At 48.1% G+C, this 26,096-nt stretch overlaps 1 protein-coding gene across 1 annotated transcript in view; it reads right to left on the bottom strand.

Annotated features, from left to right (window-relative positions):
* ALPK3 (alpha kinase 3) overlaps positions 1–26,096 on the bottom strand; it is a 311,388-nt gene that overhangs the window by 281,235 nt on the left and 4,057 nt on the right. The window contains exon 2 of the mRNA XM_075345487.1: positions 6,014–6,055. The gene's annotated coding sequence lies outside the window, so the exon portion shown is untranslated. The remainder of the gene's footprint in view (positions 1–6,013; positions 6,056–26,096) is intronic.

Here is a 26,096-nt window from a genome sequence, read left to right as displayed (position 1 = left end):
CAAAATCGAGGTGTTCTAAAAAGCAGCATGTCACTTCTTTTGTACGTTTTGGATGCTTTTCCCACTCTGTCTATGGCAGAGCAAGCATCCAGAACATAAGAATTCTGCATCCATTCTGCATTCAAAATACATCCAAAACGCAGCTTTTCGGCTGCGTTTTGAACACACATGCAGTGAAAAAACGCTGCAGAATATTTGTCATGGCAGAACGCAACGTGTGCACATACCCTTAGGCTATGTGCGCACGTTGTGTAATTTCATGCGTTTATGCTGCCTATTTCACTGCAGTGTAAACGCATACGTCCTGCATCCTTAGCACAATCTATGAAGATTGTGCATAATCCATCCGCACATTGCGTTTGAGAGTGCAGCGATTTGCATGCTGAAATTTTGATCCAAATCGCTGGGCTCAAAAAAGCAACATGTCACTTATTTTGTGCGCTTTGGATGCAGCTCCCACTCTGTCTATGGCCTGCGACACACATCCGTGCCGCCGGCACGTGTTAGTCATTTTTTGCACGTACCAGTGGCGCGGAGACACGTTCAGCAATGCTACCCTATTGTAGCAGGCACACACACGTAAAACCACACGGAACGTGTGTCCGTGTGCGTTTGTACGTGTGTGCGTTTTTCTAAACGCTGACATATCAGTGTTTTCTCCGGCAGCACGGGTGTCACACGGCCCGCACCCGTACCACACGGATGTAGTGTGGATGCGGTCCCGTGTGACACAGAAAACACACGTGTCAGTTAAAAAAAACCAAAATATTTACTCACCTTCTCCAGCCCTGCTGTCTCTGCCGCTGCTGCCTCTTGCTGCCGACCGCCGCTCATTATTCTCATTTAATATTCACTTCACTGACTGGCAGCAGCGGGGAGACGGGAGGGCTGGAGACCGAGGATCAGCACCACGGACAGCAGCGCGGACAGCAGGAAGGACCACGTGAGTAGGTAAATTACCGGTTCTACGTGTGCTATCGCTGATAGCACACGTAGAACACACGTGGCCCGCATGTACCAGAGACACGTACTTACCTGCACGCAACATGCAGGGGAAATACGTGTCTCTTGGCACGTGCGTGATTTTCACGTGAGTGTGGCAGAGGCCTATAAGAGAGGCAGCATACATAGCGCATGAAATCTATTCCGCAGACACACTACAACCATTATGCAGTGTTTCTGCAGCGATTTGAAGCGCACATGTGCTGCCAAATCGCTGCAGAATATTTGTCATGGCAGTACGCAACGTGCTCACATAGCCTAAGGGTGCGACCGCACTTTGCGTTCACCTACTTGCAGTTCTAAACGCACGTTTTGGGCTTAATTGATTTGACCAAAGTTGCCTTTTCCTGAACTTTAGCGCTGAAACGCATGCGTATTTACCGCGTTTTAGATGCGTTTTCAGCGCTTTTTACATGCTTTTTCACCTGCGTTTTGACAGATGCTTTTTGAACATCATGACACTGCTAAATAAAGTTTAATCTGTCAAACACAATGAAAAAATAGAAAAAAAGGAACAAATCTTTATTAATGGGAAAAATAATGAAAAAATATATATTTAATAAAATTATAGCGGTAATATGCATTTTATAGGTAAAATAGCAATAAAAGCATATTTTTCTTAAATTTAATTGTCGAATTATGTGTGTGTGTAAAGGGACATATGAAATCATTATTTTAATGTCCAAAAAGCATGCGTTTTGTTAGTCCAAAACGCATGTTTTCTGCACCTAAAAAGCAGGTAAAACGCAGGAATTTGAAGGATTCTTGGTTTTTGCCATTTCTCATCGACTTCAATGTTAGCAAAACGCACCTAAAATGGCAAAAACAATTGACATGCTACTTCTTTGAACGCATGGTTTTTGCCACAAAATATGCAAATTAAATGCAGCGTTTAGAAACGCAAAGTGCGGTCTGCAAATCCCCATTTTCCATTGACTTTGCTGTAAAATCAAAACGCATGCCTTTTCGCATGAAAAAGGTGCTTCTCAAAATGGACCTAAAAAGCACCTGAAGCGCAGGTGGAAACGCAAAGTGCGGTCGCACCCTTAAGTGGTTTTGTTGAGTTTATTGTGCAGTTTGTTGCCCTAAACTGCATGTATTATCCTTCCCCAGCAAAGTAAAATTGTATGAAAAATACCCTGACTATATATATAAATAAATTGCAAGTGCTTAATAACAGGGTACTTAGTATATACATTTTTGCAAAAAGGTAAAAAGCTGTCCCACCTCGTCACGGTGTACCCATCTGAGACAGTCCCTAACCAACTAAAGTTAAAAACATTTTCTATACCTGACTTGTGTCATCTCAAAACTCCAATATGAATGGTAACAAGTGGTCAGCTGTGTCCCAGATTAAATACACAGCAAAGTGGGAAGCAGTAACAAATATTAAGTAAATATGCAACATTACAAGCATGTGAATGGCAGCCTCAAGACTAGAAAAAAAACAGAGAAAAATTGTATGAAAAATACCCTGACTATATATAAATAAATTGCAAGTGCTTGAGGCTGCCATTCACATGCTTGTAATGTTGTATGTTTACTTAATATTTCTTACAGCTCAGTTTCTTTTGGTGTTTTTTGTCTGTTTTCTTGCTTAGGCGGTGCGTTTTTTCATGCTTTTCTGCAGCGTTTTCAACTGCACCTTTTTAGTGCCCAAATGGCTGCGTTTTGATTTCCCAGCAAAGTCTATGGGAAATAGGGTTTTCCTGTGCCCACCATGCATTTGAAAACGCTGCGTCAAATTTGCATATTTTTTTACAAAAACCATGCATTTATAAAAGCAGCATATCAATTGTTTTTGCCATTTGAGGTGCGTTTAGATAACATAGAAGTCAATGAGAAGCAGGGAGTAACCAAGAAACATCAAAATTCCAGCGTTTTACCTGCTTTTTAGGTGCAGAAAACATGCGTTTTGGACTACTAAAACGCATGCTTTTTGCACATCAAAATAATGATTTCATATGTCCCTTTATTGCTATATTTCCGATTTTTATTAAACAACCGCTATAATTCTATTAAATCTTGCTATTTTCTTTTTTTCATACAAATATTTATGTGCCCATTTTTTTTCTCTTTTTTCATTTGGTTTGACTGTTGTAACTTTATTTATCAGTGTCTTGATGTTCAAAACGCATGTGTCAAAAAGCATTTGAAAAAGCATTCAAAAAGCGCTAAAAACGCATCAAATACGCGGCAAATACGCATGCGTTTTCAGCGCTAAAGTTCTGCAAAAGGTAACTTTGGCTAATTCAATTAAGGACAAAACGTGCATTTAGAACTGCAAGTAGGGCAAAGCAACGTGGACACATAGCCTTAGTGCAAAATTATACTGAGACTGAGCAATCAATCTGCTTCTCACTTTGCTGTGTATTTTAATCTGGGACCCAGCTGAACACTTCTTACCATTCACATTGGAGTTTTTGATTGACACAAGTCAGGTATAGAAAATGTTTTTAACTTTAGTTGGTTAGGGACTGTCCCAGATGGATACACCGTGGCGAGGTGGGACAGCTTTTTACCTTTTTGCAAAAATGTATATACTGAGTACCCTGTTATTAAGCACTTGCAATTCATTTATATATAGTCAGGGTATTTTTCATGCAATTTTTCTCTTTGTTTTTTTCTAGTCTTGAGGCTGCCATTCACATGCTTGTAATGTTGCATGTTTACTTAATATTTGTTACAGCTCAGTTTCTTTTGGCGTTTTTTTTTCTCCCCAGCAAAGTGTATAAGGGTAAGGCTATGTCCGCACTTTGCTTTTTACCTGCTTTTTACCTGCTTTTTCAACTGCAGCGTTTAATGCCAAAATGGTTGTGTTCTGCTTTTCAAGCAAAGTCTATGGGAATTTGGGTTTCTTGTCCGCACTTTGCAGTTCAAAGTGCAGCCTTTTTGTTGCAGAACTTTGGTCAAAAACTCAGCTTTGCAGGGCAAAACCCAAATGGCAAAAACAAAAACATGACAATTGTTTTTGCCATTTGGGTTTTGCCCTGCAAAGCTGAGTTTTTGCCCAAACTTCTGCCACAAAAAAAGCACCTTTTTGAACTGCATAGTGCGGTCAACAAACCCAAATTCCCATAGACTTTGCTTGAAAAGCAGAACACATCCATTTTGGCATTAAACGCTGCAGTTGAAAAAGCAGCAAAAAAGCAGGTAAAAAGCAAAGTGCGTTCTTACCCTTAGAATTCAGATAGGCTGTGCGCACGTTGCTTCTTTTTTGCCTGCAGTCTTGGGTGCAGAAAAAAGAAGCAGCATGTCACTTTTTTTTAGTTTTTCCATTGAATATAGTGATTAAAAAGGCATGGGCAAAAACGCACCAAAACGTGGCAAAAACGCACAGAAAATGCGGCAAAAACGCATGCATTTTTTCGGCCAAAGGTGTGTTTTTCTCCCAGAAGGTGCGTTTTTTGCTGGAGAAACAAAACTGCAGTATGCGCACATAGCCTCTGACACCATGCTCCTGCCATGGTCTCAGAGACTCGCCATAACTGGGTGATGCGGAGGTCAACATGACGTCATTATGATAAACTAAAGTTACCATGGCAACAATTGGGACTCTGTGATCACATTGCGGGAGTCCTTATCGCTTGGGAGAAGGAGCGCACTTCATTTCCCAGTCCCTAAATGCTGTGATAACTATTGATTGCAGCATTTAGCGAATTAAACAGCCAGGGGCGGTGCGATCTTTCGTTTTATCATTAGTGACATAGAAGTCTCTTTGTAGGTAGGACATAAATCCTGGCTTTGGCTAAATTATGTCATTGGAGAACTTTCTGCCTAATGGAGAGTCAGGAAAGTGGAAGAGCGCAATTTATGGATATAGAGAAAAGTAAACCAATGTTCTGCCTTTTTTTATAATGCAGTTAAAACAAAGGTAAGAGTACATGATAGAGACATTTTTCTGTCATTTCTTCTAGTGAGAGAAAAAGGAAGAGATAGTGAGACAGGAAGACATATCTCTTCCTTCCCCAGAGTAAACAACTTTTCACACAGACAGACTCCGATTTCTTAAAGGGGAACCACGCAGATTATATTCGGAAAAATATAGCCTAAAACTACTACTGGGGTTTAGAGTACCTGTTCACTTAACATTTCTTGTAGAATATGCTGCTTTTGTTGTGCAAAAAAACAACATTTTGGTTGATATGCAAATTAAGGCTATGTTCACACACGGCATCTTTTGGTGCATTTTTGGTGTGTTTTTGAGGTCACAGAGATGCACCTAAATGCATGCATTCCCTTCCCTCAGCAAAGTTTATAAGATTTCTATTTTGCTGTCCACACAGTGCATCTTTGTCTACATATTGGCTGCATTATTGAAGATGCAGCATGTCAATTATTTTTGTATTTTTCCAGTGATTTTGAGCCTTTCCAGTCAATGGATTTGACTTAAAAATGCATTGGGCAAAATGCGGTAAAAATGTGTCAAAACCGCATGCATTTTTTTATGCCTTTTTGCTGCGGAGGAGTTTTCTGGGGCCAAAAACGCTGCATCTGTAGTTACAAAAGATGCAGTGTGTGAGCATAGCCTTAGGTGTTTGATGCACCTTTGACGTGGCCAAGAGATTTTGGCCATCATTCTGCCACTTCACTTTCCAAAAATGGCCACTGCTCCCTTGGCCAGAGCAAGCACTGCCTAAAAAAAAAACTCTGTCATGTGGGCACGCAGCAAAATAGCAGGAGTCAGCATATGTGATCACAGATGTCTCTACTGGGGCTGCTCGTGTAAGGAGGTGGACTGGTTGTCGCATTTCCCCTGAAGACACCAATTGTTGTAATTTGTAATTGTTGTAATTTGAATACTGTCTTGCATCATTGTGGAAGTAATGTGCCATGTGAATTGTGATGCAATGTATAAGATGTTACATTGTTGTGTGTGTTTTGCCAGACTGTAGATCAAGAAATAGTTAATAATTGGGACAAGCTCATAGTGGGAGAGGTTAGCATGCAGGTAAAGGAACAGTTTTGTGTAAGAAGGACAGATAGGGCCCAGCTTGTGACAGAAACTGACCTTTGGTTTGAATGGTCATCAAGGCCGCATGCAGTGGGTGACCTGAAACAAGAGAAAAGCGACTGAGAGAAAGAAAGCATGCTTCTAAGGAACGGACTGAAATACACAGTGAATAACAGCATCAGGTCTAGTAACTGACCAGAAAATGGAGTGACCCACTAAGGAGGGTCTGAAAAGAGAACACCTAGCAGCAAGGGCCCGAGTAGCTTACAGCTCCTTAAAGGTAACAGGCCAAGATGATATAGTCCATGGGCTTAAGTGAGAGTCCCAGGCGGGAGTTCCTTAAGCGTCAATGAACTTGAAGCTTGAGTCCAGCCATATTGGAAAACCCACTCCATTACGAGGAGATTTAGAAATGGAACTGCAGGAAGACAAAATGACTTCCATGAACTTTACTGTAGTTATAGGTTGGGTTGTGCTGAACTGAGCAAGACCTGTGAAGTCAGAAAGAACTTAGGTGGAAGTGGAGAAGATGTGTCTTTGGTGCTTTGTGCTACTGAAACATACAAGAAGTTGTGTACCCACCATCTTATATACACAGTTATCATCAAAGGACTGACAAGTAAAATTTCGTTGCTTTTTAAGAACTGGTGGTCTTTCTTCTTGATCTTAGCAAGCCGAAGCCATCAGCTTCATGTGGCCTGTAGGGGCATACCACCCTCACGACACAACTATACACATCCAGCCAGAACCCCATCTTTCATGTAGTGTTCCAGGGTGTGGGTGACCAGCACCTTGACCAGGACTACTGACTGTGCCCTATTAGGGCTCATGCGCACGTAACTGCTGAATATTCTGCAGCGATTTGACAGCACATGTGCGCGTCAAATTGCTGCAGAAACACTGCATAAGGCTGGAAACACAGCTATGCGAGTAAAATCGGTCCGACTGGGCTGAAAAATACTCGGCTGATTTTAGTTCACGTTAGGTGCGAGTGCAACGCAAGTGCGATGCTTTTCGCTCGTGTGTGTGTCGCGTTTGCGATGCTAGTTTCCTGCAACATCTTAATTATATAAAAGCTATTACACATGTGTCATTTAATTTACCTTTGGGAATGTGATGTCACATTCATCTGTTGAATATTTAATGAGCGAAGTTACTGCCACACTCGCAAATGTGAACGCTGGTGCGCGTGTGTGATCCTACTTTTAATCCCCTTCCATAGGAAATCATTGGGACAAATGGTGCGAGAAACTCGCAAAAAAGCAGCATTCTGCGATTTTTTTCTCAGTCCGATTTGGACTGAGAAAAAAATCGCAGATGAGAGCTGAATCATTCACTAACATGTGTCCGATTCCAATGCGAGTTTTTCTCGCATTGCTCTACTGCGAGAAACTCGCAAGTGAGAAGCAGCCCTAATGGATGCAGTTTTTCTGTACAAAAAAAGATGGCCGATGGCTCTGGTGCAGGGGGAATGATGACCGCAGAGGGTGCTGGTGTACTCACAGTTAGGAAAACCGGTGCCTCGGCCAGTTGTGTTCGGGATCCCCCATCCGGCTGGTGGTCTCTATCCTTGTCCTGCACCTTTTTAGTAGAAAAGACTTCCTTGTTTGAAACGTAGGAGTCCGCTCCCGGCTGGATGTGGCCTAAGGAGCCGTGCCCGCAGATGCTGGCCCGTGGGATCTATGGGCCTTGGCGGTGACCTCTTATCCCTTATCGGTGGGCTGTTGTCTTCTATGAGGGACTTTGGGTGGGACAGGACCTCTAGTCCTGGCCTCAATCAGTTTATTAACCAGTTCCAGTAGGTTCTGGTTCCTGGCTTCAGGGTCCGAGTACCCCCCCTTTGTGCTACGGTTTCCGGGTCGGTTCCCCGTGTCAGCACCGGCGGGCTACAACTCTGGCCCACTCCACCTAAGTTCCACCGAGCCGTCTTCCCGTCTCCTGTCGAAGGAGACCACCATCTGCCTCCTAGCCAGTGGCACCAGGGCTCCTACCCTGGTACCTGTCAGTTTACTTCAGGCCTGACACACAGGCCTGACCTCCACTCTACCTGAACTCTAAAACTGATCTGACATTTTTCCTGCCCTGGGCTGTCTAAACCTCTGGGTGGGCGTGCACCAACCGCCTGGCCACACCCACTGGTGTGTCTGTCTGTCCCTAAGGGGGTGACTAGGGTTTAATGGTTGGCTGTGTGTTTCCTAGTGAGGGAACAGTGTTATGCAGGGGCCTATTTGTGACTACTTGGCACCACAACCATGTCTGCACTCCTCTCCCTCCTTCCACTGACTGACTCAACTCCTCCCCTTCTGCTCCTTTTGTTACACTGGGGGGAGTTGCAGCTGCTTCACTGTACCAGTGTGGGATCAGGTGGTACAAAGGAGGTTTAACTATTTCTGTGACTACCTGGTTTTGCCAGGGCGTCACATACCCCCTTGGTTAAACACAGACCGTCCGCGGGCTGTCCAGACACCGACTTTTTTTTTATTTTTCAGGAAAACTGCAAGGGAAAAACGGGTAAAACATTAACATTTTATCCCCTTAAGGGGAGGCATTTTTGCTTACACGTTACTAAACTGTCCTTCCCACCAGTACATAAAACAACATTTTTACAACTGCTGCCGCTCCCAATATGGGGTACGGGTTCCGTACTCCGACTCCTGCTCAAGAGCCAAGCCCACTCGGATGCCCTCAGTGCCGGCTACAACCGGCCTCGCTAACCACCAAAAGCCCCAACGCTCAGTGGCCTGCTCATCCTCTCGGAAGGTGCACTCCCGCTGTTCCACAGACAGGACGGGGTATTTGGGAGCGGCTGGCGCTGCAGCTGGGGAGATTTCAGGATGAGGGGCTGCCTCCGTTGCGGCCGGGTGGACTGCCGGAGCCGACGTCATCACCGTTGCGGCCGTGCGGACTGCCGGAGCCGACGTCATCACCGTTGCGGCCATGCTCGGGGCTGGGTGAGATGTCATCGGGGTTGCAGCCTGGCTCGGGGCTGGATGAGATGTCATCGGGGTTTCTGCCAGTGACATCTTGCCGCTCTTGTGTCCAGGAAAGTAATTTTGCAGAGTCCTGGCGTCCCTGCACTTTACAGTTCTGGTTACATGCTGCAGATTCTTCACCCGCCCCCCTTGGTCTTTTGCAGGCACTCCTTTCTGCGGCCTGATAGTTTCGTTTTGCGACTTTCGGGCTCGCTTTCCGGCCGCATTCCCAGGGGGTGGGGCTTTAGCTTTCGCGCCCTTTTCTCGGGGAAGAAGACGCTGGGCTGCAGTTTTCGTGCCCAAAGTTGGCCACTTATGAAAATTTAGCAACAGATCACCGCTGACTGTCCAATACAAGGCGCACTTCCACAAGGTAAGGGAATGGGTAAGTATCCTGTTCACAGCACCATAAATTGAGGTGTACCACCCCGCTCTCAGCAGCCGACGCTGGTCGGATCCGGACCTTCTGTGGGTGGCTCGAGGATCTCCGGACCCGGGGGTCTCGCGGTCACTTCAATTGAAAAGGGAGTTATGGTGTATGGATTTTGGAAAGTTTGTATATGACGCCACCCACGGTATGTGGTAAATGGGGTACCACCGCTGCCGTTGAGGGGACTCCCGGGGGCTTTGGGCTAGCAGCTGGATGTTATTAACCCTCCGTGGGTAGGGATGGATGCCCCGGGGCCCAGTGGGAGTTGTTGTGGTGGCAGGGATTGCAGGGAGCAGGAAACTCACAGTTCGGTTGTCCTGGTGTTGGATGAGGCTGCTTTCATGTGTAGCGTCAGGAAACACAGAGTCCAGTACTTAACCAGAAATTGCCGGTGTCCGTAGGCCTTTGGTACGGGGGTGTTTGGATCCCACACCAGGTGCAAGAAGCAGGGCCCTCTCTCTCCTGCGCTCCAGCTATGAGTCACCTTCTCTGTTTTGGACGGGGGAAGTCCTTTTTTTGCACAAGTCCGGGGTCCCTTGCACTCTACCGGTGGGCCACTACCCTGTCCCGGTCCACTACAAGTTCCCTTTGAGCCTACTCTCCACTTCAGCTCCAAGACTTCTGCTTTCTCCTGGCTTCACTTCCCCTGCAGCACAGGGGACCACAACCCTGTCTGCACTCCTCTCCCTCCTTCCACTGACTGACTCAACTCCTCCCCTCCTGCTCCTTTTGTTACACTGTGGTGGAGTTGCAGCTGCTTCACTGTTCCAGTGTGGGATCAGGTACCAAGGAGGTTTAAAGGAGTTATCCGACATATACTCCAAAAAAACTTGTAAGCTAATCTGTGCTGTATTGTTATATAAATCACCCCTACATTGTTATTTTTAGTTTTCTAACTTTTGTTCCTCTTGAATTCACCCTTTATTCTCTGCAGCACCTTGTTTACATTCAGCTCCAACAAACTGACCACTTCCTGTATTCTTGGTTGCCAAACCTCAGTCAGAGCTGGCACCACCCAGCCTCAGTGTCCAGAAACGCCCCCTGCCCGGCCTCAGTGTCCAGAAACGCCCCCTGCCCTCCCTCTGCACATTCAATGGCTGTCAGTATTCTGCCCAGCACCTGACCTCTCAGCATGTGACAGAGCAGAGATCCAGCTTCTCTCATCTGTGACACAGCAATCAGCTCACATCCCATCAACAATGGTAACAGAAAGAGTTGTTACATGTTCCTCACCCCTTATAGATAAATGAATACTGTGTAAGGCCCCTTTCACACGTCAGTGATTCTGGTACGTTTGTGCTTTTTTTAAACGTACCAGAATCACTGACATACGCAGACCCATTCTAATGAATGGGTCTGCTCACACGTCAGTGATTTATCACTGCACGTGTCTCCATGCGGCGTAGCCGCATGTGCGTGATTGCCGCACGGAGACATGTCCATTTTTTTCTGGCATCACTGATGTTCCACGGACCACGCAGTGGTGTGGTCCGTGAAACACGTGCCAGAAAAAAACGTGCTTTTAAAATAAAAAACATTTTAACTCACCCGGCGTCCAGCGATGTCCTCTGCAGCCCGTGCAGCTTGCTGCTTCTGAGTCGGCTGATTACTGTCGCGCATATTCATGATGCGCGACACAGCCGACCCGGAAGCAGCTGCTGCGGGGGTCAGCGCCGGCCGGATGCTGCACCGCGGGAGCGATCAGCGCCATGGAGAGCGGGAGCGGGCGCAGGTGAGTTGATTACTAAGTGCAATCACGGGCCACAGAGAACGGAGCCCGGATTGCACTTAGACAACCCACGTGTGCCGTGATTCACGGCACACGCAGGGACATGTGCGTGTTTTACAGGCCAGTGAAAAACGTCACTGTTTTTCACTGACGTGTGAAACGGGCCTAAGGCAGACTATATATAGCACCCAATGTGAGTCTATAGTAGATATATACGCCATGTATGTATGGTACATGTGTGTGTGTGCGTGGTTTGTGTCATATAGTTATATGTGTGTATATATATATATATATATATATATGATATATATATATGCACATAGATTCTCCAGGCTTATCCCTCTATGTGTCACTATATGAATTGACACATTGGGGTCCGAATGTGGAGTGTGCAGATTGCATACGAGTGGTCACATGACCATTCATTCTGACTGTCGACAACTGTGTCTGCTGCATGTGATGTGAGGATTCACATATCTACACTGTGTAGCAGCAAGCAAGAAATAGTGCCATAATAATAATAATAATCATCATCTACAATAAAATATAGTTACTGCAGATTTTTGTGAAAAATCTTGACCACTATTTTTTCCTTGGGCTACATGATATTTTGGTCATGCTGTCATACATCACAGCATGCCTATGTCACTACTAGCATGATGCAGGTCTGTGAGGTGGCTTTCATTTCCGCACTGTCTCGTTCACCGTCTCTCGTTCACCGTCTGTCTCGTTCACCGTCTGTCTCTGTCTGTCTCTAGCTTTCCGTCTCTTTTCTTTCCCTGTCTGTCTCTCTCTATCCGTCTCCCCACTGACATCTTATTACCTCTTATACTAACACTGTCCTTTGTTACTATAGTAACCAATCACAGCTGAGATTAATAAACTGTAGTTCCAGGCTCCATTCACTTTAATGGAGTCATGTTTTTTGGAGAGTAACTGTAAAGTGCAGGGTTAAATTTTCCTGTGAAACCGTAGTCTATGACGTTCCCTGGGTCACATGGGTCATCTGTGCAAAAAAACGTTATTGTAAATGAGATGCGGATTCCTTTAGCGGACACACACACACACACACACACACACACACACTCAGCTTTATATATTAGATTTTTTATATATATATATATATATATATATATATATATATATATATATATATATATTTATTTAAAATTGAAAGATATATACAGTTGTGTACCGCTCATGGCGGCAGACCACGTTGCTACTAAGGGACCTGTGAGTCAGGGGGCCAGTTCCAGGGCCTGCACTGGACCCTCCTCCGTCCTGTATTGCACGTTCAACTGAACGATAAATGCCAATATAATTGAAAGCAATGATCTGACGGCTCCATCCTCCATTATTCTCCCTGTGCTTATGAGCTTTGATGTATCAGTGCAGAGGGCACAATGATGTCACTTCAACGCACCCTCTGCAGACCAGTGCCGAACATTCAGGACACCTGCTGCGAAGATTGGAGCAGCGGGAGAATGGGGAGAGATGAGTAATTTTTTTTAATCATTAGGTGGGGCAGCCATTATACTGTTTTGATCTGTGTAGGGGCCAAAATATAGTTTGCTGGGCTGTATGAGGGGGACATTATAGTATTTGGATGTCTATGTGAAGCGCATTATACTGTGTGTGAGCCATTATAAAATGTGGTGGGTTGTGTCGGGGGTATCATACTGTGTTGATGAAACTGTACTTTGTGGGTTGTTGAAAATGGAGGTTCACGAAACTTTGCGTCATCTGTTCAGAGTAGCTACTGAAAAAACTCGTTCTATCAGTCAGTGTAGGGGTAAACGTCCCTCTTTTCAGAGTATCAGAGGCTATTGTTGGGCAGAACCAGGCCCTGGATTCCGGATGTGTGATCAGGATCAGGCACTTGTGAAATTAAAAATGAATAGTAAAGTAAAAAAAAAAAAAGAAGAAAGCGCTTCATACTGACCGAGGCTCCGTTGCAGCTGTACACTGCTCCCGTGGCTTCTCCTTCACTTGCTGGGCCGCTAATTACTGCTCATTCATATGCACTGCTTTCCTCGTCCTCCGGCTGTCCTGTCTCCTGTGATTGGTTGCAGTCAGACGCACCCTTAGCGTATGTGACAGCATCTGCCTACAACCAATCACGGGCGCCAAGACGGTTGATGAGCGGGAAAGCAATTCAACTCTGCGGATCATTATTGTGGTATAAAACGCATAAAATTTTTCACTGTGTTTTTCTCCCATATTATGACACCAAGAACAGAAAAAGCATATGGCTACAGTATGCAGCCCCCAGCCGTGCGCTTATCTTGGCTGTGTATCCAAATAAGAGGAACTGCATGCGGCTTTTTTCTTGATTTACAAAAATAATTTAAAAATAAACGAAATTCAGTCCCCCCGAATTTTGGTACCCAGGCATGATAAACCACAAAAGCTGGGGGCTGGTATTGTCAGGCTGGGGAGACCCCTATTTATTGAGCCGCCCCGTGCCTAAAAATAGCAGCCTGCAGCCACTCAGGATTGTCACATCCATTAGATGTGACAATCCCAGCACTTTACCTGGCTCTTCCTGGTTGCTCTGGGGCGGTGGCAATCAGGCTAATATGAAGTTAATCACAGCCCACAGCTGCCTCTAAGCCAGATATTAATCGTCAGGGTCTATGAGCCCCCCTCCCCCCTTTGTAATCTGTAAGTGATAGTAAATAAACACATACACCAAGAAAAAACAGTTTTTTGTAATTAAATACATCACCCTCATAAGCCTCTTGATTAGGCTACATTCACAGGACTGCCCCGTTTTTGCGGTCTGCAAAAAAATGGTCATGTTTTTTCACGGATGCAACTGTGTGGCATCCGTTCCGTTCCGTATATGGTCCGTGTGTCATCTGCGTACCTTCCTATTTTTTTCATACTGCAAAAAACGGAAGCAGCTAGATAGATAGAGGGATAGATAGAGACAGATAGCTAGAGGGATAAATAGAGGGATGGATGAATGAATCAAGGGATAGATAGAGGGATAGATCATAGATGAGAAAGACCAATATAATGTCCTACCCCCCCGCATATTCTAAGCTGGCACCCCTTAGTGCCTTTCATGTGGCACTAAAGGGTGCTTAGCCTTTGTATTTAGCCAATAAATAAATAATTAAAAAAAAAACCGATGTGAGGTCCCCCCTATCTTTTGTAGCCAGCTAGGGTAAAGCAGACGGCTGCAGCCTGCAGACCACAGCTGGCAGCTTCACCTTGGCTGGTAATCCAAAACAGAGGGCACCCCACGCTGTTAAAATTAAATAAATAATTTAAAACAAAAAACGTGGGGTCCCCCCCAAATTGCATCACCAGCCAAGGTAAAGCGGACAGCTGTGGTCTGGTATTCTCAGACTAGGGAGGTCCACCGTTATTGGACACTCCCCAGCCTAAAAATAGCAGGCTACAGCTGCCCCAGAAGTGGCGCATCCATTGGATGTGCCAATCCTGGCACTTTGCCCCAACTCATCCCGTTGCCCTGGTGCGTTGGCAAATGGGGTAATATATGGGGTTGATGCCAGATGTGTAATGTCACCTGGCATCAAGCCCTGGGGTTGGTGAGGTCAGGCGTCTATCAGATACCCGACATCACCAACCCAGTCAGTAAGAAATAAAAAATAGACAACAAAAAAAGTTTTATTTGAAAAAACACTCCCCACATTCCCTCTTTCAACAATTTATTGACAAGAACAATCCAATCCGGGTCCGGCGTAATCCAATAAGGGGGTCGCACGGCGATCCATACCATAGTCAATGAGACTCCCAGTCAATGAAGAACAAAATGTTCCCCATTGGCTGGGAGAGCCGTGCAGTGACCTGAGCTAACATCAATAGGTCAGCCCAGGTCACTGCAGGGGATGCCGAGCGCTGCCGTCAGGAGGTTAGATGAGATCATTACCTGCAGTAACGATCTCCTGTACTCCTGACGTCAGCGCTGTCACTGACTTCTATGCCCGCCGCGTTCTACGCAGTATCGCGAGAGCCCGTGACGTCACTGCTAGTGACAGTCTCGGGCTGCCCGTGAGACAGGCAGAGAAGGCAGTGACCGCGGTGACGTCAGGAGGCAGGAGATCATCACAGCAGGTAATTATCTCATCTAATCTAACCTGCAGCTACATGTGCAGAGAGCAGGGAGCCGCGCACACTGAGCGCTGGCTCCCTGCTCTCCTAGCTACAGTACACATCGGGTTAATTAACCCGATGTGTACTGCAGCTACATGTCACAGTGCAGAGAGCAGGGAGCCGTGCACACAGCTTAGCGCTGGCTCCTTGCTCTCCTAGCTACAGTACACATCGGGTTAATTACACGATGTGTACTGCAGCTACATGTGCACAGAGCAGGAGCCGACGCTGGCAGCGTGAGAGCGGCGGAGGCTGGTAACTAAGGTAAATATCGGGTAACCACCTTGGTTACCCGATGTTTACCTTGGTTACAGCTTACCGCAGCTGCCAGATGCTAGCTCCTGCTCCCTGCTCGCTTCATTTCGTCGCTCTCTCGCTGTCACACAGCGATCTGTGCGTCACAGCGGGAGAGCGACGACCAAAAAATGAAGCTGGACATTCAGCAACGACCGGCGACCTCACGGCAGGGGCCAGCTCGTTGCTGGATGTCACACACAGCGACAGCGACGGGACGTCGCTGCAACGTCACAGAAAATGGTGACGTAGCAGCGACGTCGTTGTCGCTGTGTGTGACACCACCTTTAGCAGTCAGTGTCCCGCTCCCTGCCAGCCCCGCGGCGTGAGAAGCTGCTGATACTGAGGGCAGACACTGACATTGCAGTGCGGGCAGCTGCGGGGCTGGCAGGGAGCGGGACACAGACTGCACGGGCAGTGATGACAAGCAGCGCTCGTCATCCCCGCGGCTGCACGCACTGCAGGGTGAGAAGCAGCTTATACTGCAGAGGGGGGCAAACACTGACACGCTGCAGTGCGGGCATCCGCGGGGCTGGCGCGGGACACAGACTGATGCACACACACAGGTGACCCATGATGACACAGACAGCGTGCACGGGGGAGGGGGGGAGACAGTTCCCAGGGCGTCAGGCAGTAAACATGATAAAGCGCTGGGGACACAGCGCTGACAGTGTATCTGACAGCAAGTGTTCCTTGCCTTATTGAACTGGACACTGAATCGGCTGGAATTCAGGGCGCACGTAGCTGGGCACAGGAGGCGGGGGAGGGAGACTACGGAGTGTGTGGGAGGTTGTGGGCAGAGTACGGGGTGCAGGGGAATGTGTGGGAGGGTGCAGGGAATGGGGGCGGTTACTCCACGCACTGTACAGCCCAGCAGGGAGGCGACATGCTGTTCCAGATTTGCATGTCAACATGGCCCTGCCCATGTAAACATGAAATGACCGGAAGCAGCAAAATCGCGGCAGGAGCGGTCACATGACCACTCTGAGCCGGGGGAGAGGGGCTGACAGCAGGGCAGGTAAGTGGTCTCTATCTACTTACCTGCCCCAATGTAGCCCAATAGTGTAATAATGAAAAAAAGTCAAAAGAAGCCGGATAACCCCTTTAACTCTTTCTGTGACTACCTGGTTTTGCCAGGGCGTCACATATACGGTACATGTGGCCTTACAGAAACTGAGGTAAAAAAAACCTCACCAAATACTCATTGCAGCACGTGGCCTTACAGATACTGAGTTAAAAAACTCACCAAATACTCTGTGTAATTGAGGCTTAAGGCCATGTGCGCACGTTGCGTCCAGTACCTTGCAGAAATGAACGCATCCTCTGACAGAATTTGTCATTGCCAAATTTGGTTTTGACCACATAAACGCAGGAAATACGCGTGCGTTTTTTATAGCGTTTTTGCTGCGTTTTGACCGCGTTTTACATGCTTTTTCTGTGCTTAAATTGAGATACACACATAAATAAAGTTTGAACATTCAAAAAAAAAAGATTACCTTTAAATCATACACTATAATGATAATTTACCGAAAATGTTTATTGAGATTTAATAAGTATGTTCCAAATAAAGTAAAACTATTGTTTCACTCATTTTTTAAAGTTGGAATGGATATGAGGGCAAATGGAAACCTCTTGACCTCACTATAATGGCAAAAACGCATGCATTCTGCATCAAAAAAGCATGGAAAACGCTAGAAATTTCTTTTAGGATGCGTTTTGAGAATTCTCATTGACTTCAATGCTAGCAAAACGCTGCCAAAATGGCAAAAGCAATTGACATGCTGCTTCTTCAAACGCAGAGATTTTGACAAATTTTAGGCAACTAAAACGCTGCATTTTTAAAAGAATCGTGCGCACAATAAATCCCTATTTTCCAAAGACTTTGCCTGGAAATCAAAAAGCATGCATTTTGGCATTAAAACGCTGCAGTTCAAAATGCTGCAGAAACTCATGAAAAAACGCAACGTGCGGACATAGCCTGAGGGTATGTGCGCACGTTGCTTTTTACCTGCTTTTTACCTGCTTTTTTGCTGCTTTTTCTTCTGCGCTGTTTAATGCCAAAATGGATGTGTTCTTCTATTCAAGCAAAGTCTATGGGAATTTGGGTTTCTTGTTCACACTATGTTGTTCAAAATGCTGCCTTTTTGTGGCAGAACTTTGGTCAAAAACTCAGCTTTGCAGTGCAAAACCCAAATGGCAAAAACAATTGACATGTTGCTTCTTTGAAAAGCTGAGTTTTTGACCAAAGTTCTGCCACAAAAAGGCAGCATTTTGAACAACATAGTGTGAACAAGAAACCCAAATTCCCATAGACTTTGCTTGAATAGAAGAACACATCCATTTTGGCATTAAACAGCGCAGAATAAAAAGCAGCAAAAAAGCAGGTAAAAAGCAGGTAAAAAGCAACGTGCGCACATACCCTCACAAATACTGAGGTAAAAAAAATCACCATGTACTCTGTGTGCACGTGGCCTTACAAATACTGAGGTAAAATGCTCACCAAATACTCAATGTGTGCACGTAGCCTAATGTTGTGTCATGTTTGAAACAAAGTGCTTTGTTTTTTATACTTTCTGGTATTTCACTTTGACTAAACTTTGTGGATAAGGTTATGTGCGGATTACATGTGTTTTTGATGGGTTTCCATTGCGAAGCGTACAAAGCGAATGTGCGCTTTTACCTGACAATTTTCTGCATCTAATACAAGTCTATGGGGAAAATCTACAGGAAACTCAACGTGTAGAGAAATTGACATGCGCTGGATTTGAAACAGGCACCACAGGTCAGTTTACATTGAGTAATAAAGAACAGAGGGCAGATTTCTGTAAATACACCTTTCTTAGGCTGCTTTCACACTACGTTTTTTTTACATGCGTCATGAACTTTTTTTGCTGTAAAAGTGGATCCTGTTTTTACAAAGAAAAACGCATGCAAACGCATGTGTTATTTTGCAGTATCCTGTCACTTGAAGTTTATGGGCGGGCATTGAAGTATTGTGATTGGGAGTGAGGGGAACTGAACGTGATAGACTGGGAGCCTGCATCTGACAGCTGCAGACGCTGGTAACAAAGGTAAACATCAGGTAACTAAGCGAAGTGCTTTGCTTGGATACCCGATATTTACCTTGCAAATATAAGTAATGAAAGGCCACCACCCGTTGGGATCTCCTGATATATGAAAGTAACCATACACAAGAAGGGGGAAGATATATCAAAAAATGGGATCACCAACACAATATTAGAATCATAGAAAAATATTTTTATTTATTACTGAAAAAAGTGTGGACAGATCACGGGGGGTGGGCCAGGCGGTTGGCTCCGCCCACCGAGGAGTTCACAGCCCTGGAGGCGGGAAAACCAGGCAGATCAGTGAGGGAAGTGAAAGTAGAAGGAGGTGAAGTGGTAGAGGAGCTTAGGAGAGAAGCTGAAGTAAAGTGAAAAAAAACAGTTTGTAAAGCCTGAAGTTGATCCGGGTGTGTGCCCCGGACAGTGACAGCAAGGTCAGCAGACGGCGGTGATAGTCTGCAGGGGGACTGCTCGGAGGTTGCTAGAAGTGTGACGCCCTGGGCAAGCCAGGGGTCACAGGTCATCACACCACCACACCCTACACCCCAGTTAGGCACATACAGCTAACCCAAAAATCCTTGTTGCCTTCCTCCAGGGGTTGATGTTCACACCAGGGGGTGGGCCAGGCGGTAGGCTCCGCCCACCGAGGAGTTCACAGCCCTGGAGGCGGGAGGAACCAGGCAGAACAGTGAGGGAAGTGAAAGTAGAAGGAAGTGGTAGTGGAGCTAAAGAGAAAAGCTGAAGTAACAGAAAAGGAGTAAAAGTGAGAGTAGTAAAGCCTGAAGTTGGTCCGGCTGTGTGCCCGGACAGTGACAGCAAGGTCAGCAGACGGCGGTGATTGTCTGGAGGGGTGACTGCTCGGAGGTTGCTGGAAGGACCGCGGACGGGTAGTGGCCCGGCGGTCTGGAGCAGTATACGAAGGACAGTCAGCACCAGGGCAGGGGCCTCTCGGACCCCGGCAAGGCTAGGAGTCGCCATAATTTGCCAAATCCGTCAGTGAAGGGGACGTCTGTCTCCAAACAACCAAGTCCCGATTGAAGGCAACAGTCCAACCATTAAGGAGGAACACCGCCACCGCCAGGGCACCAGTTCCTCAGGGCCAGCGCCTGCGGGCAAAGTAGGGCTCCTCCGGCCCATATCCAAGCCGGGGAGCGGGTTACCGGTGGGAACCCATCGCTACCAACACAGGAACATCAGGTGCAGGAAAAGGGACATCACCGTCACCTACTGGGGAAAGCAAGTGCAGCCGTCCGTGGGAACCGTCTTTCCAGCCGTGTGTTTTACCGAGAACTGTGTCATCGTCTCAGGCTGAGTGAGTACCACTGTGCCGCAAGGCACAGCGCTGCCCCCCGCGTCCCTGCGCCCACCAAGCCCTGCATCTCCCACCTCATCACTGGGCCCCGGGATCACCAACCCCTACCCACGGAGGGGCAACACAACAACTGGCTGCTCCACATCATCACTCCCGGGATCCCCATACAGAGCAGCGGTGGTGTCAACAAATCACCACAACCGTGGGTGGCGTCACGGACAATATACTTTATCCCAAAACCCAATCCCCTTTCACTCACGGGCGAGGAGTGCCGCTCGAGACCCCCGGGATCCGGCCCACCGCTCGAGCCACCACTGAGCAGTAGCAGCCGGACCCGAGCCGAGGGGTGAGCGCAGTGCTGACACCCTCCTCCCCGCCCGCGACAACTTGGCGTCACGAACAGGATCTTACTGCTCTGCCGTCTGGTAGAGGTGCGCCTTGTTACCGCCGGAGGTGTCCGGCAGGAAAATTTCAGAAGCCGCCATCTTTGGCGCGAAAAGTCCCCGCTCGAGCGTCTTCTCGAGTAGAAGAGGCGCGAAGGCCAAAACCCCGCCCCGATAGAGGAGTGGCTGGAGAGAAGCTAAGGGGGACGCGATGGCGGCTGGCTGCATGTGAGAGCAGCTATAAAAGCAGGGACGCCAGGACTCTGCAGTCACCCTGTTCCTAGAAGAAGTCACCATGTGGATGCCGTCCCGCGACACCGTAGCCCCCGCGCCTGGAACCGCGGCATGGGTGGAGATCCGGACCGCGCAGCTCTACCAACGGCTGCAGGTTAAGATGCAGCTCCTCATGGAGGAGTGGGAGACCGACATGGCGGACGTTATAGCAGCCGTGCGGAGACGCGAGGAGGAAGCGGAGAAAGGGAGGGTGAGTGACCCACGCCCCGATGCCCTTGAAGGGTCGGTCATCGCGGCTGCGGGACCCGGTCCAAGCCCTTTACCCCCACTGCCTCCCTCGCCACCCGTCTCGGAGGCCGTGACCCCGCCACAAGGCCTGCTACCACCGCAACCGGTAGCAATACCCAGCGTCCCTGCCCAGGCGGGCCGACCTGTAGCCGGAGCCCGTAGTCGACCGGAGGTGTTGCCATGGAAGGCCCCAAAGACTGAACCGGAGGCATCCCCTGAAAAGTCCCCCGAGCCGGAGCTGATGACCCGCTCCGAGCCGAAGGCCCAGCAGCGGAAAGCCCCTGTGCCCATCCCCCACACCTCGGCTGAGGTGGCGCCGGGTTGTAGCTGTAAGGCAGCGCCCAAGGCCAAGACACCGCGGGACCCGCCGCCCAGATTCCTGACAGTGGGCAACGTCCAGAATGTCCCGCGGGGCCCGACCCGTGCGCCGGAGCTCGCAGCAGCGCCGTATTGGGATAGGGAGCCGGTACCACTGGGCCTGGAGATTGGTGAACGGGAGAGGAAGAAGGCCGAGCTGGTGGCCCGAGCGATAAGGGAGAAGGAGAATCTCCGCCAGGCCACGTTCCGTGTCCGGGGTCCGCTGTACGAGGGGCAGGTGAGGCGGTTTGATGTCCGCCGGGGCTATGGGTTTATTTATGAACCGGGCCTGGAGGCCGAAGTGTTTGTAGCCCGGCGGGATGTAAATGCCCACCTGCCTGAAGAGCAACCCGGCCGCAACCCAATGCCGGGTGACATTGTCCAGTATACCCGGCACTGTGGAGAGAGGGGGTGGTTCGCCCTGGATGCCAAACTGAGGGGCAGCCAAGAGAGCCGAGTGAGTCCTGCACCCCCTCCCTCGGATGACACTGAATATCCGGAGTAAGGGCAGCGGAGCACCGTTGTCCAGTCCCCGTTGGGACCATCACTGAGTTGTGTTTGTTTGAAAGTTTTGAAAACAATGATGGAAGCAATGATAACCGAAGAAGTAACCTGATTGACCGTGATTTGGAAAACCGGCCGTTGCCGGCACCGTTGTCCCCGTGGGGACCGTTTGAAAGTTGTTTTGCATGAGGAACTGCTCATGGACAACCCCGTGAACTTGCAGGGCAACCACAAACGTTAGTGGCATGTAAATAAGTTGTTTACCGTTACCGTTTCCGCATTGCCGCCTCCGGAGAGGCAGGTTGGAGGGAGGGCCCTCAGCAGAGCAGGCTGGGGCCCAGCCACCACAGGAACCGGTGGCTACCCTCTGGAGGGGAAGGACAGATCCCGCTCGGGTAACGTGTGCTGGACTTGGGGACAAGGGGTGCTGCCTGGGTTTTAGGGGCAGCATCAGCGCCAGGTTGCTTGGGTGGGAGAGAGCGGAAACCGTAACCATGAACCGTTTTGCAACGTTTAAGTAAAGTGCCTCCCGTTATGGGAAGAAGTAATAAAAATGTATATATGTTACCGTTTTACGGAACCGAGCCGAGGGGTGAGCGCAGTGCTGACACCCTCCTCCCCGCCCGCGACAGAAGGACCGCGGACGGGTGGTGACCCGGCGGTACCGGAGCAGTATACGAAGAACAGTCAGCACCAGGGCAGGGGCCTTTCGGATCCCGGCAAGGCTAGGAGTCGCCATAATTTGCCAAATCCGTCAGTGAAGGGGACGTCTGTCTCCTAACAACCAAGTCCCGATTGAAGGCAACAGCCCGACCGTGAAGGGGAGACACCGCCACCGCCAGGGCACCAGTTTCCCAGGGCCAGCGCCTGCGGGCAAAGTAGGGCTCCTTCGGCCCAGCTTGAAGCTGAGGAGTGGGTAACCGGTGGGGACCCATCGCTACCAAAGAGACTTTCATAGGTGCAGGGAAGAGACCGTCACCGCTAACTGCAGGGAACATCAGCACCGTGAACCGTCCGAGGGACCCGTCCAACCAGCCGTTTGTTTACCGAGAACTGTGTCGTGTTTACTGGCTGAGTGAGTACCTCCGTGCCGTGCGGCACAGCGCTGTCCCTGCGCCCCTGCACCTCCACAGGCCCCATACCCGCCTGTCCACCATACCAACCCCATCACCGGGCCCCGGGAGCACCAAGACCCCTACCCACGGAGGGGCAAATCAACAACTGGCTGCTCCGTACCATCACTCCCGGGCTCCCCAGAAAGAGAGCGGTGGTGTCCACTTAATCACCACAACCATGGGTGGCGTCACGGACAATAAACTATCCCAAATCCCAATCCCCTTTCACTCACGGGCGAGGAGCACCGCTCGAGTCCCCGGGATCCGGCCCATCGCTCAAGCCACCGAGCAGCAGCAGGCCGCAGCAGCCGCGGCAGCCGGACCCGAGCAGTGGGAGAGCGCGGCGTCCCCTCCTGCGCCCGCGACAATAGCAAGCTAGAGGACCGGCCCCAAATAACCAGTGCAGAATCAACGGCACACGCTAGGGAGATGCAGAATCAAAGCAGGGATGAAGGGACCTGCAAGATGACATACTCACACCTAGCACGGCACAACAATACTAGGGGGAGCGAAAGAGGAGGTACAGGAAGAGGAGGCAGGAGGCGTGCGACCCAAACGCATGTGTTATTTTGTAGGATCCTGTCACTTGAAGTTTATGGGCGGGCATTGAAGTCATGTGATCGGGAGTGAGGGGAACTGAACGTGATAGACTGGGAGCCGGCATCTGACAGCTGCAGACGCTGGTTACAAAGGTAAACAGCGGGTAACTAAGCGAAGTACTTTGCTTGGTTACCCGATATTTACTTTGGTTACGAGCGTCCGCCGCTCTCAGGCGGGGGAGAGAGAGAGGAGAGAGAGGGGGGAGAGATAGAGAGGAAGGGGGAGAGAGACTGATCACGCCAGGCTGGTTTCTGGGCATGCTCAGTAGAGCAAGTAGGATCCTGTCTATCAGCATGCCAGCGTTCACATGCGTTTGTGTGCAGTATAGTCAGGATCCAGTGAAAAACAGCATTTGGCCGCAGCTCAAAAACGCTACAAGTAGCGTTTTTGAAAAAGTTAAAAAAACTGCAAGTCGCTGGATCCTCACTATAAGGCTGCTTTCACACTACGTCTTTTTAACATGCGTCCTGAACGTTTTTTTGCTGCAAAAGCGGATCCTGCTTTTACAGCAAAAAATGCATGCAAACGCATGTGTTACTTTGCAGGATCCTGTCACTGGATGTTTAGGGGCGGGCATTGGAGTCATGTGATCGGGAGTGAGGGGAACTAAACGTGCCAGACTGGGAGCCAGCATCTGACAGCTGCGAGGCTCGTAATCAAGGTAAACATCGGGTATACTTGCTTGGATACCCGATATTTACTTTGGTTACAAGCGTCTGCAGCTGCTAGGAGCCAGGCTCCCTGCACACGTTACCAACGTAAACATCGGGTAACTAAGATAAGTGGTTACCCGATATTTACCTTGGTTACGAGTGTCCGCAGCTCTCAGGTGGGAGAGAGAGACAGGAGAGGGAGGGGGAGAGACAGAGAGAGAGGGAGGAGAGAGAGGGGGAGAGACAGAGAGAGAGGGAGGAGAGAGAGGGGGAGAGACAGAGAGAGAGGGAGAGAGAGACTGATCACGGAGGCTGGTTTCTGGGCATGCTCAGTAGAGCAAGCAGGATCCTGCCTATCAGCACGCCAGCGTTCACATGCGTTTGCATGCTGTTTAGTCAGGAAGAAGTTGGACGCATCTCAAAAACGCTACAAGTAGCGTTTTTGAAAGATGTTAAAAAACTGCAAGTCGCTGGATCCTCACTATAAGGCTAGTTTCACACTACGTCTTTTTAACCCCTTCACCCCCGGCCACTAAAACACCCTAATGACCGGGCCATTTTTTGCAATTCTGACCAGTGTCACTTTGACAGGTTATAACTCTGGAACGCTTCAACGGATCCTGGCGATTCTGAGATTGTTTTTTCGTGACATATTGTGCTTCATGTCAGTGGTAAATTTAGGCCGATATTTTTTGCGTTTATTTGTGAAAATTTAGGAAATTTGGCGAAAATTTTGAAAATTTCGCAATTTTCAAACTTTGAAAATTTATGCCCATAAATCTGTGAGATATGTCACACAAAATAGTTACTAAATAACATTTCCCACTTGTGTACTTTACATCAGCGCAATTTTCGAAACAAATTTTTTTTCCGTTAGGAAGTTAGAAGGGGTCAAAGGTCATCAGCAAATTCTCATTTTTCCAACAAAATTTACAAAATAATTTTTTTAGGGACCACATTACATTTGAGGTGACTTTGAGAGGCCTAGGTGACAGAAAATACCCAAAAGTGACCCCATTCTAAAAACTACACCCCTCACACTGCTCAAAACCACATCCAATAAGTTTATTAACCCTTTAGGTGCTTCACAGGAACCAAAGCAATGTGGAAGGAAAAAATGAAAATTTTACTTTTTAACACAAAAATGTTACTTTAGCCATAAAATTTTCATTTTTACAAGGGAGAAAAGAGAAAGTGCACCCTACAAATTATTGTGCATTTTCTCCTGAGTACGCTGATACCCCATATGTGGTAAAAATCAATTGTTTGGGCGCACGGCAGAGCTCGGAAGGGAAGGAGCGCCATTTGAATTTTTGAACGCAAAATTAGCTGCACTCATTAGCAGACGCCATGTCGGGTTTGAAGACCCCCTGAGGTGCCTAACCAATGGAGCTCCCCCACAAGTGACCCCATTTTGGAAACTAGAGCCCTCAAATAATTTTTCTAGATGTTTGGTGAGCACTTTGAACCCCTGGGGGCTTCACATAAGTTTATAGCGTTGAGCCGTGAAAAGAAAAAAAATTTTTTTTACCACAAAACGGTTGCTTCAACTAGGTAGCTTTTTTTTTCACAAGGGTAACAGGAAAAAATGCACCATAAAATGTATTGTGCATTTTCTCCTGAGTACGCAGATACCTCATATGTGGTGGAAATCAAATGTTTGGACACACAGCAGTGCTCGGAAGGCAAGGAGCGCCATTTGAATTTTTGAGTGCAAAATTAGCTGCACCTGTTAGCGGACGCCATGTCGGGTTTGAAGACCCCCTGAGGTGCCTAAACAATGGAGCTCCCCCACAAGTGACCCCATTTTGGAAACTAGAGCCCTCAAATAATTGTTCTAGATGTTTGGTGAGCACTTTGAACCCCTGGGGGCTTCACAGAAGTTTATAGCGTTGAGCCGTGAAAAGAAAAAAAATTTTTTTTACAACAAAACGGTTGCTTCAACTAGGTAGCTTTTTTTTTCACAAGGGTAACAGGAAAAAATGCACCATAAAATGTATTGTGCATTTTCTCCTGAATACGCAGATACCTCATATGTGGTGGAAATCAAATCTTTGGACACACGGCAGTGCTCGGAAG

The sequence above is a fragment of the Anomaloglossus baeobatrachus genome, chromosome 4 (assembly GCF_048569485.1).
Source record: "Anomaloglossus baeobatrachus isolate aAnoBae1 chromosome 4, aAnoBae1.hap1, whole genome shotgun sequence".
NCBI classification, from domain to species: Eukaryota; Metazoa; Chordata; class Amphibia; order Anura; family Aromobatidae; genus Anomaloglossus; species Anomaloglossus baeobatrachus.
The sequence above is the reverse complement of the archived record's forward strand: the minus strand, read 5'-3'. Positions and strand labels throughout refer to the sequence as shown.